At 38.5% G+C, this 12,644-nt stretch overlaps 1 protein-coding gene across 4 annotated transcripts in view; it reads left to right on the forward strand.

The window, feature by feature from the left end:
• The first annotated feature begins 7,431 nt into the window (after nt 1-7,431).
• Nucleotides 7,432-12,644, forward strand: part of AKAP6 (A-kinase anchoring protein 6) — a 298,890-nt gene continuing 293,677 nt past the window's right edge. For 3 of the 4 annotated variants that reach the window (XM_052782579.1, XM_052782583.1, XM_052782582.1), the window contains exon 1: nt 7,432-7,541. The gene's annotated coding sequence lies outside the window, so the exon portion shown is untranslated. The remainder of the gene's footprint in view (nt 7,542-12,644) is intronic. The other variant, XM_052782581.1, reaches the window with a different exon arrangement.

The raw sequence follows: 12,644 nt of genomic DNA on the forward strand, positions 1-12,644 counted from the left end.
TTGTCTTTGGTGTACTGAGGGCAGGGGAGGGAGGATAGCTGTTGATAATTTTGCTTTTTCTGCTGCTAGGAAAAACTGTTTCTGTCCTGTGGTTTGTTGGGTGGTTTTTTTTGTTTGGTTTTTTTTGTTTTTTTTTTTTCAATACGGACACTGAGTTCACGTAGGCAGGCAAAGGAGGGGCAGGTTTGGGGCTCAGGTGTGCTGTTTTTGTCTAGAGAACTCATTTACAGAGCAGTGCTATCTGCAGTAGGCCTGGATTTGTTGGGGTGGTAAATCTATGCTGTGCTTTGGTCTGGGTGGTAATGTTACACTTGCTCAACTGTTTTTGTTGTCTTTAAAGCCCCAGTGTTTGTATACAGTGTAACTGTAGCCAGAGCCACCTCTTGGATGCAGAGAGGCAGTGATAGAAATAGTACCTCAACTCTGATGGGCAAAGGATGTTTGTCCAAGGCCCAAAAGATAGTTAATGCCCATTCTGATTTGAGCATGTTGGTAGTATAAAATTTAATTTTAAAGTAATAGAAATAATAAATAGTGACTATATTTTCAATATATGAAGTAAAGTATTTAAAGATATACATGCATGCCCACATGGTAGGGATTCTGAATAAGCAAGTTGGTAATGAGATATTCTAGCCATAATAGTAACATAACTAAGTGTATTTGTCCTTGGACAGTAAATGTAAGCAGTTATTGTTTATAGCACAGAGTGAGTAAACTTGCAAAGTTTGGTGAGGTTGCTTCTACAATGTGTATGTACACTGCTAGTAAGGCCTGGCACAGACCTCCCAAAGAGCTGTAGCTGTGTGTCCTGAGAACGGTATGTACAGCTCTACTCCAGACACAGGCACCTAGCTTGCATCCCATTTGCTTGTTAGTGAATGACATTGGTTGTTTTTTGATACCAACAGCCAAGGTGGAAAAAAAAAAAAAAAAAAAAGAAAAAAGCAGCCACAGCTTTTTGAAAAATTTTTGTTAATTTTTCTTTAAAGATAATGGTTTGCCTTCTTGCATAAAAATAAAGAGATTTACTGTCTCCCAGCATCTGGGTCATTTCAGCAAATGGGTCAATGACTGGAATGTGAGATTTTTTTATTCTGCTTATAAAAGTGCCTGCTACACAAACTAGTTAATATGAGGTGGTAATATGCCAAGTAGGGGCTTGTAATGTGCTGATGGACCTATTCTGCATTTTATTTTCTAAAGTTGTCTTTCTACAGGGCTATCAAACTGGTATATAACATTTATTTATTAAAAATATAATGATTTGTTTTCTGCCAGTGCTAATTACTTCTGCTATATAGTGGGTTTTGGTACCTTGCAGCAACCTATAATCACCAGAAGTTATCTGATATTTTTTGCTGTGTTCTTCCTGCTGTGGTTTTTCTTTTACCCATAGCTCTGTATTTCATTATACCAGTAGCCAGGGTTTTTTTGCCATCTGGCTGTGTTTAAATACTAATTTGGACTCTACTGATTGTTAACTATGTTTTTAAAAAGAAAATATGAAAAATTAAAGCAACCTTGCTGTAAACAAGCAAAAGCATTTGCTCTATTAAGATAAGAATTTTTTTTTTTTTTTTTGTTAAATGATTGTTGCCTTCAGATTCTAAAAACAGATCCCTGCTTTAACTAACATGGAGAACCATGCTGTGTTTTAGCCTCTGTGGGTATACATATAGTAGGCGACTTAGGCTAAACTTTTAGTATAGTGTATAGTTTAGAATTATAGTATAGAAGTCAATCAGTGATGGTAGTCAGCTTGTTGTTTTCCTATTTGTTTACAAATAGGGTTAGAGCTGTGCAAAACAATGTTAGAATTTTAATGAAGATTATTCCTGACTCTTTTTTTTTTTTTTTTTTAATAGGGGTTTTTCTTGTTGGCAGGAGGGAATGGAAAAGGAAGTGCTTATAGGAGGAATAGGCTGGAAAGTTACTGGCAGAGCAAAGTGTAGTCAATTTTGTAGACACAGGAAGACAAAACTATGCAGAGTTTTCCAGAATGTTTGAAGTGAAAATAGAAAAGAATTAATTATATAAGATCTAATGCTCAGGGATTTAAAGCTCACTGTAAGATGAGCCAAAAGGATGAACTTATTGGTAATACCCTGAGTGGAAAGGGGTGAAATTGATCTTTGGTGGTTGGAGAGGAGGATTTTGCAGTTTTCAAGACATGAAGTGATCAGGTCTCAACCTTGAATCAGACCAGTATAAGTGGAGAGGAAACATGAAAAACAAGTTCAGAAAATATGGTAAGGTGCACGCAGTGAGGTATGTTAGTTGACAGATATGGCTGTAACAAGCAAAACCAAGACTGTGACCTCTGGTGCAGTCTATTATGGTAAATGATGGAGTAAGCAGAAAAGTTCAGAGGCAAGATTTACAACTTAATTTGGGAAAGCTTAAGTTTTATTACTAAAAGTGACTGGTCCTTATATTGCAGATAGATTGTATTTAATAACATAAGGAGAAAATCTCAAGCTAATTTTAGTTGTTTTTTTCATATAAATGTTATTTTAATAAGCTGAAGAGCTTCTAGGGCATTTTCTTTTTGTGTTAGTAATATACTTCTTGGGTGGTTGAAAGCATGAGACCAAAGGAAAACAAATACACTAATATCACAATATTATATGCCCTGGAGTGTTCTAACAATGTAGTATTTGGTCCAGAGCTAGATCAAAACACCTGGAGTTTATGTGTTTCTCCATCTGAGGACCTCAGCTCATTAGTGACTAGCAGAAGTGTCCCATTACTCATGTCCCTGCTGTAATCTTTTGCTGTGTCGGGAACGAGGATGCTGCCTTGCTTTCTGACAGAATACATGGAGTTGTGACTAAATAAGGTTTATGCTGGAATGGAAAGATTTTATTCTACCATATGCATGTAGAAAAGGGGTAACTGAAATTTTTCAGCTTGTAGAGTTACTGCTGTCTTTGTTTCTTATCTGTTCTTGACTTTTTTTATAATTTGTGAAGCTATTTCTAAACAGAATGAGTATTGGATGTTTGCACTAGATGCATTCATCTTATAGGGAAAGAAGAAACAAATGCACTATCAGTTACAAACTTATTAATCTTCAAAAAGATGAAGCAAGGCAGTCCCACTTAGGGAAACTGAGTTTTCAGCCTTTTAATCTCATGGCCTCTCCCGAGACCCACATGCAAATAGGAAACCAGTGACCCAGTTCTCCTTCAGGCTGTAGTAACAGGTGTGAATGTGTTCATCATGTAAACAGGGACTTCTCTGTGTAGTGTTTTAGCATGAATGAAGGGCTCCAAACTTAAAAGGAAACTGGTGTATGTTTCTGGCCAGCATGTTCGAGTTGTGTAGTTGTGGGAGCACTGCTACTTTTTCTACTTCATACAAGGGTGCAACTTTGTACCAGAACAGCAGTTCCCACTCCTGGTCTCCCTTAACGTAGGAACAGAGGCTCAGATGACCTTGATGACAGAGTGGAAAATATCCCCTACCTACAATGTAGGGAGGCATAGATGTGTAATGATTTTAGTCAAGGCAGACTATGTATATCTCTGACCTCTGCAATGTAACATTCAGTTGATGGATTCAATAAGACCTTGATTTATATTCCTTTCCTTTTAGGGAAAAGGGATAGAGTTATTATCAACGTGTATGACCTAGCCTTTCCTTCTAACAGAGTCGACAGTGGAATGGAAACCCTGATGTATAGCTGTTTAGTTAAGGCACTCCATGCAAAATCTGGGAGATGGGTTCTTGAACTGGATTGCAAAATCTTGAATGAGAATCATGGCTTCCTTTGTTGAGTGTCGTTACACACTGCTGATCTGTTGTGCATCAACATTCAGTATCTATGATTTTGCATATTATGCGTTTTAAGTTAAAGCCTGCTTCTGGCTTATCTGACAGGTAATTCAGAATATGCAATTCTCCTTTCTTTTGGTCCCTCAGCGTACTTCCCCCTTTCCCTTTTGGCTATTTGGGTAGGGTAGCTGGCAACTGGTAAGCAACTGCTTTCCTTCATTTGGACGGGGAAACAACACAACAGGAAACATCTGGATTTTGTGGAGAAAAGGTCTGCAATGGCATTTTACTTTGTTTAGCTGTGTTCGTGAATTTGCTACTAGCTCGTTTTCTTGAACATCGTTAAATAGAAAGTAAATCATGTCAAAGTTAGTCCCTGACTTATTACTGGTCTTACTGAGGGGAAATAGAACTTTTTAAAGTTAAGGCAGTGCCTAGTTATATGGCAAAGGTTTGCTTATTGAAAACCTCTGTTAGTTATCTACATAAACTGATCGTAAGGGAAAGCAATGGCAGTAGATAGATGAAACACTTCTTCCTTTCAGATGAACATCAATAAAACTTGTTCCCTTCAAAATAATTGGGGGGATCCCAATGTGAGGAAAGGGAAAGACACTACAACTCGTGTTGGAGAGGAAGAATTTGATTAAAATAAGAATTTAGAATAAGAAATTTATGCCCAGCATTGACCTGCGTTGTTACGATTGAAAGTAGGATAAAATATTTCTGTTTTGATAGGAAAAAGGTAGAGTCAAAGCCCTGCGCTTTTGGCTTAGAAACCTACTGGTGACACTTTGAAATGATCAAGGTGTTCAGGCAGTGATAGGATGGGTTGGTCTCTATATCTCCTGTTCCAGTGAACTGGAAGAAATGCGAATGGAAAGCAATTTTAAAGCTTAGATTTAAAAGATATGTCAGTCCTGGGTTGCATGAATAACTGCAGCTGTCTTAAAACAAAGACTTAGGTTTTTTTTTTCCTTTAAAAAAAAAAAAAAAGGCATCTGGAGCTGTTAGGCCCAGCTCTTTTCCTCTAGATCTGCAGTTTTAATTAGGAGGTTGCAAAGCTTGTGTCTGCTACCATTTGTATTCATAAGATAGAAATTCCTTTTAGCATCTAGTGGTTGCAGTCCTCCACGTAAAGTCACTATAGTACCATTCATAACGCTTACGTGACAAATCCTTCGTTTACAGTCTGCATGGGACGTTCCTGGTATAGCTGTCTTGCATGCAATCTGATGTGCCCTGGCTCATGATAAACATTTTTTGGGAAAAATAAACAGACTGATATTTAAAAAATACCAAACATCAAAAGCCAGGAAAATCACTATGATTTTGTCTCCATTTACTTATTATTGTTTGCATATGTGAATAGACAGACTTGTACAGTCTGTAGTTAACAGTAAATAGGCAGAAGTCTTTGTCAAAATAGCCTGATATTTTCCCTGCTCCTGCCTGACCCCTTTCCCCTCCCCATACTCCTCTTTGTCCATGTTAGGCATGCTTCTACTTCACCCCTGCAAGAGGAGCTTACATGGAGGTCACATGTAGCCAGATGTCTTCTGGAGGGTCTGGAGCAGGATACCTGGTGGGGATGGCTACCCAACTGCGGTGGGGCTAGCCCAGGGTGTGCTTCCCTGATGTGCCCACCCCACCAGTTGCACTTCCCCAGTGTTCAGGAACAAAAGCCAAGCTGACAGGCATGAGGAAGACCCATAACTAGATCATGACTCCTGGCTCGCCATAATGATGATCCTGAATCTTATAGTTTTTCTAAGAAAAACAAAAGCTCACTGCCTCTGTCCAACTCCATTCCCATAGCAGTAAAGGTAGTAAAAATTATATCAAATAGTAATTAGCAAAAGAGAAATAGTTCCTTTAATGAAAACTTTCAGAAACTCATGCCATTTGAACAGTATGGCATTCAGTGTACTGTAAACTTTGCTAAGTTGCATCAACATTCCTTAGCTTTCCTGTCAGTTCAACCCAAATCATGTTTCAATCATATTGTCTGCTAAATTGTGAATTATATCCTCAGAGACCCAAGAAAGTTTTAAATGTTCAAAAATCTAGAGCTATAGCTCTTTTGTGAGTAACACTTTATAATGGGTCACTAGACTGGATTTGGTATTGAGTCAGTTTGAGAGCTTTATTGTGTTGCTCGGAATGACAGGATTAATGTTAGAAGACAGAAACTGCCAAAAATCAGAACATACAGTGTCAAGACAGCACTAATTAGAAAGGCTATGACATTTCCTAGGTCTGTGGAGAGGCTTTGTATTTAATCCATTAATTAATAGGTATGTCACTTTTTTCTTTCCTTTCAAAGGTGGATGATGGGTAAGGGTATAATTATTTCCTATAGTTTCCTCTGAAATCAAAGATCAAAATTTTTACTCACAGGCTGAAGTTTAAGGGAATGAAGGGCTTCAGACAGTGGTACCCTTATTTATTGGACATCTTCAGGGCATTGAGGCTTCTTGGTTCAATCTGGGCCTTTGTTTTAACTCTGGGCTTCAGCACATCAAGTGTATAGGGTCCGGTCTTTTGTGTACTTTTATTTCCCTACCATGTAGAAAGGGATTTTCATGGCTAGGGAAAGCAGGTTTTGCCAGAAACTTTTCTCATCCAAATAGAACTGGCGAGTGGCCAAAAATGTGCTGGTTCTTCTTTGGTTGTGAATTTTAATTTCCAGACAGCTCCTTTTAGTGCTTGTTCACATAGCCTTTGCTTCTCTCATCACTACTGTGAAGGGATGCAAGCAGGTTCCTCATGCCAAAGGTAAAATCTACAGGCTCAGCCTCCAATCCCAGCCCCTCAGGTAGGTTATGGGGTGGGGGTCTCCCCTTTGCTGGCCATCCTGCTCTACCTGGGTGGTGGAGGCTATCAGCAGTGTGGCCCACAGCTTTCAAAGTCCTCACTCATCTGTCTGCCTGATGGGCAGATGAAAGCCAGGCTACTCAGCATGCAGATGGTAGTGCAGGTTGCCCTACAGTTGAAAAATGATAAGGGGATTTGTACTTGGTTGGCTAGAAACTTCTTCACACTCTTGTGAATAAAAAGCCTTTTTTTTTTTTTTTTTTTAAAAAAAAAAACAACCTTCTTGTCATTCATTCAACAATGTGAAATCTCCTCATTTTGAAGTATCAAGTGTTTTTCCCTAGCAACAAGATTTTTCTTGTAAATGACAGATTGGATGTAGGAGCAGGGTGGGGCAGGGTGAAAATATATATTTCTTAGAATACTGTTCAATAACTATTGTCTTTACAGCCCTAGTGCTAAAATCATACTACTGATTGCTTATTTTAAGTAAGGTTCCCTTACATGCTAACCAAATTTGACTTATAAAATTTGTTCTTAAATTGACACACACAATATTAAGTTTTAAATATAAAAATAATTTATAGCTCATACATCTCAATTCTGTATCACCATGCAGGAATAATTTGTCTAAAATATTCCTTAATAAAAGGCATGTACTTGAACATGTGCTCTAAAATCTATGGTACAGTACTTTAAAAGCCTGTTTGCATTTTGTCTGTTTCTTTAAAGGGCTTCCGTATTGTCTCGGGCTCCCCTGGAAATGCAGTAAGGATTCGTATCACATCTCGGTTGCCATGGCAACAGCAGTCTTTCCCATAATGAGCTGCATCATCTGAACTGATGTCACAGCATCATGCAGCAGGTCACACAAGGCACCTCCTAGTATTGCATCTTACAGATGTGCCGTAAACATCAAAAGAGGATGATTTGAACAGGACATGGTAAGTGCAAAATGTTGTGCTGTTCTTAATTGCACCATTATTTTTTCCTGTTTTATAAGGTTTTCCTAATATAAGAATGTGTGGGGTTTGCCTTGTGAAAATCATTTTGAAGAAAGATGCTGCATGCCTAAATATTATTTTTCAGGCAGGCAGGCTAAGACAAAGGCCTACAGAAAACGCATTCAGTCTGAATGTTTAGACTTGTCTTTGCATTTGTGGTAATACCCTGAAGATTTGAAGAGAATATATTTAAATTCCACAATCCAATTAAAGTTGCTACAGTCTGATTTGCTTAAATTGAAAGAATAGCTGTTTTCAATTTTAATGCCATAAATGTGGCTTGTTCCTTTCCCTGTCTCTTTATTTAAGCATTACTATTATGTGTAGCTGCTCTTCTAACCTATTTTATTTCAATAGCATGAATACCACCTATTTACTTTCACTGGCCTTCCATAACATGACAGTACAGAAAATACTCTGCGAACCAGTGCTGAACAAGCAACTGGAACAGTATTGATTTTAAACATGGTTCAGTACTGTCCTATTTCTGTTAGTATTCTTAAAAAAAGCAAAACATTATTACAATTGTTGAATAATAACCAGCTATTTTGAAAGTACAGTAGCTTTTAGCTTTTCAACTGTTTGACTTTCTTTCAATCTGTTTTTTTAATAGTAATATGAATTTAGTGAATTTTAGATCTATCTTTTACTGGAAGAAGAACAAGCTGCTTTTTTTTTTTTTTTTTTTTTTTTTTTTTTTCTCCTCCCTTCCCTGCTGCAACTGCAGTAAAAGGTGTAGCCAAAGATTCAGGCATTCTGAGGGGCTTTGCTATGAATAAAATAATAATAGGAATACTTATAAAGGCTTCTATCTCTATCATGGGAAGAAAATACGTGTCTTTTATATTTAGCAAGCTGGTTAAAATCATTTCTATAATATCTAGCAATTCTTTACAATGTCCAATATTTGTTTATTTTGTATTAAGGTCTTGCTTCTGGAGGCCAGGCTAATTTTGCTTAACTTCAAGTTAATCTTGCTGGATTGTATACAACAACATCAATTGTTTGATTTTTGCATGTTTAAAAGAGTCAGTCTTTCAGCTGCTTGCTATTAGAAGGAAAGAAAAGACCAGACACATGTCATTTTAATTGATCAATATGTCCACTAGGAATTAGGGAGTGGTCTCTGACTCTGTTCTCTCTGTATAGTTTATATTTCAAAAGTGCAGCAAGAAACACTAGCAACCACTAATCTTGTAGCAATGTCTATATTTATTGTGGGTTTTAGTCCCATATACCTGATAAAGTATGGAGTAGTAAATATGAGATCTGACTGCTCTTCATAGGGATGGGTGCAATGGTCTTGTCTGGCACAAACTGGAATGGAGCTCCTATATCTTTATTAGACAGTCTGTACTGCATCATATATGCTTTTTTCAGCATGGTCTGGGTACAGTTGTTGGCTTTTTTTCCTACTGCAAAACACAAAGCAGATGACTGCTAAATGAACATTAGAATCATGTTGCTTTATTTATCTGTGGTGTATTTTACAGTATGAAAGTAGTGGTATCCTGCGCTTGCTGTGCTCTCATCAGGCAAACTTGGAAGGTATGAGTTAGCAAGAGGATGGGAGGGAGGGCGGGACAGCTGATGTCTGGCTAGCGTCAGAATTAGAGATGTGAAGAGAGCTGGTGAGCAATGCATTTAACTTGCAACCACCAAAGAACAGTTAATAAGGAGTAGATGTAAGAAATGCTTGGTTGAAATATTATGCCTTTATTAATAATAATGTATTTTGTTAGATTTTGCAAGTGACTTGATTATCACTAGAATTTCTCAGATGAGTTAAAAATGAGGGGAAATATATTGGGGGGAAAAAAGGACAACTTTTGACAGTATTAATGGGGAGATGACCTGCTATGAAGCCCCTAGTGCAGATTTTTTTTTATATTTTTCTAATAATGAGAATGCAAATAATGTTGTTTTTTAAACATTATTTTTTTAAAAGTTCCTGTTACTCTCTATTCCATGCAATTCTCACAGCATTGTTTGCCCTGGGAAACACCTGCTAATAATGGAGCTGTGATGACACTACTTGTTTCTCGGTGAACATCTCAGCTAATTCTGACTCCAGATGAATGCCTTGATTGTAGAATACTTCCTGTTCATTTTTGTATGGGTCCAAGTGTTTCACTGAGGTCTGTATATGAGGATATGGAAGAGTATGGAGTGATGAAGAAGGTCTTATTGTGAAGAGCAAGCCTAATTGCCTGAGTCAGAGCATGACCCAATGTAGAAACAGTACAGATGTAATACAATTTTGCTTGCTGTTGAGGCAGATTCATAATTGCTACAATTATGAGTGAGACAGCATTCAACAGTAGGAAAACTGTGTTGCTTTCAGTTTTGTTCCGCAGCTGCTTTTACTCATCATTACTGAAGGCAATACATTTTGTAAATACACGTATTCTTCACAGAAGTAGTTGAATTTGGACACTTATTCTGGAGGCTAGAGTTCTTCTGTATATGCAGTTTCATACTGACCTGTAGTTGGAGATGGGCGTATGCTAGTGAACTGAAAGAATGTTACTGTTTAATCTTTACTTTGCTCTAAAGGATTTTATTATATCATCAATTAAATAGTTCCTACACAGCTTAGCACTGAACACAGAGAGAAACAGAAGCTTAGTTCCTCCCAAAACAGCTGTAGGAGTTGATGACAAAACCTGACTCCAGCAATGGAAGTTGGTACAATTTTAATACTTCTTGGAACTTTTTGTCAGCATATGACAATGCAAAGCCTACTTAGAGGGGATCAGAGCATGTCTTCAACGGAAGGAAGCCTTCTTTCTTCTCTAAAGTAGAGTTGAGGGAACCCTGTGCTCTAGACTTTATCTTCTACAGGTCATGTTGCAGTGGAACAGTGGTGGGTGGGTGTCCCGTCCCTCTACCCCTGGCAAGTCTGGAATGGGTCTGTGTCCAGGAAGTTATCCCTGGAAAGTCAAGTCAAAGGAGTCCTTTTTATCAGAAGTGCTCAGGCATTGATTAGAACTGGTGGAATTTCCAAAATGCTGGTGACATATTTCCTTCAAAATAATTGAGGAATTAAAAATAATTTAAAAAACCCAATCCCATGCCATGTCTTAATTTACTTACACTCTTCTGTAAAAATCACTGCTGTGTCATGAAAGAAATATTGACAGAATTCTGGGCTTGATTTTTTTTTTTTTTTTTTTTCCCCCCCTCTGGTCTGTGCTGAGTGCTACTAGCTTCAGGGAGAGGTACAGTTGGCCAGAATGTCTGAAGTTCCAGAGCTGTATTTAAAAGAAAAAAGATTTGTATGTATTAAAAGATACCATGTTTGTCTGTTGCAATGGTATATTTATGTTTTGTATTATAAGTATGGCCTATGCAATTTAATGAAGTGTCTGTACGTTCTGTAATGAGACATTATACTGGTATTACTGGCATAAAAGTAATGATACATGAATGCAAAGATGACTTCAAGGAATCATCTTGCAACTAGTTTATGTTTGAATACTAACATTTCTGTGGACTGGAGGGGAAAAGGTGCCTTTTGCTTTGCCCTTTTGATGAAAACAGCCACTCATTAAAACAGATTCTAGCTGCAGAAAGTAAGAAAAGTTGTCTATGTTACTCCTATCACGAGTCACCTGGGCCGGGCCAGGTCTTTCCTGCCACAGGGAGGGAAGGAGCAAAAGCTAGGCTGGATGGAGAGCCAGGAGGAGTCTAGATTGCTGCTCTATGCAGTGAGGGAGCAGGACAGTGGATTGAAGTGGCAATGGATGGGCAACCATATCTGACATCACTGTCATGATCCGGAACTCTCCTGAAAAGGCAGCTGCTACCCTGGGCTTCTCAGCTTCTGCAGGCTTTGGCATAGGGGAAGAGAGACCTCAGCTACGTTCCTAACCCTAATGAGTTTTTGCTATAGACGTTTTCTATTTTGTCAGTGCTTAAAGGCTCCCTGTCCCTTGTTTGCTGAGTGGGCATGTATGCTGTTTAATCAGTTCTCTTGTACAAAGGCCCATGGGGTATTTTCTTTCTCATAATCAGTTTTGTATCTAATATTTTCTATTCTATTGATTCTATTCTATTGATTTAGAAATAAAAGCCCCTAACCCCACTTCACATCCATCACATCTAACCTAAAAATGCATAATATAAATCCCTTAACTGGTTTGGTAAGGTCATAGTAGTTTTAACTACATGAATAGTCATGCTACATATATATACACACACGTGTGTATTTATATAATGTCAGAAGGGTCATCACAAAAATCACTCTTTAAGAATATCAGTGTGCTTTCCTGAAGCAAAAGGTTTCTTATTTTTAAAATGCCTTCGGAAAATCTTTGCTTCATGAGGGAAGGTGTTGGGGAGTAAAGAAAAAAACAATCCAGATAGCTCTTCCCTTCCTGTTTTGTGGTTGAACTACAGGTTTCAAATATCTAGACTCTTGGGTACTTTGAATCCCAGCAAGGCTGACTCAGCTTTTCATCCCTCCAAGGTCAAAAAATTCAGCTCTGTGCAGTTTACAATGTCTGGTGCTTTCAGACAAGATGTTTAAAGCCAGAAATGCTCTCCGCTCTGCGTGAACTCTCAATTCTCATGGCGCGTGTCAGATACAGGCTTGTCCTAGCAGCCTTGGCCAAAATGCTGCTGCCTCCTGCTTCATGTCCAGTATTCAATCCTGGTGCCAGGTAAGGAGGGACTTTCTCTCAGCTGCTGAATGAGTGTCTTCTGAGGCACCTGGAAGTGGAGATAGCTTGTAAAGTAAGTGAAGTGTTCTCCAGCCCAGGGGATAATAATTGTGTTCTGTGGAGAGTGTCGGCCTCAAAGTTAAGGGTGGAGGATGAGCACTGTGAATTATAGTGGCATTCTTACCTTTGCCAGCTAAGTGGCTTCTGGAACTGTTAAGAGCACCCAGGGCAAGTAGTCAGCTCTCTGGAGGACCGATTGTTTTGCAGGATGAAGCAGTAAAAAGGCACTGGGCAAGGGGAACCACAGGACCCTCTGTGCAGCAGTCAGGGTCCTGTGAACCTGAGTGCAGGCACAGAAAGGCCTGACCCCAAGTACTGC

Source organism: Harpia harpyja, chromosome 3 (genome assembly GCF_026419915.1).
Source record: "Harpia harpyja isolate bHarHar1 chromosome 3, bHarHar1 primary haplotype, whole genome shotgun sequence".
Taxonomy (NCBI): domain Eukaryota; kingdom Metazoa; phylum Chordata; class Aves; order Accipitriformes; family Accipitridae; genus Harpia; species Harpia harpyja.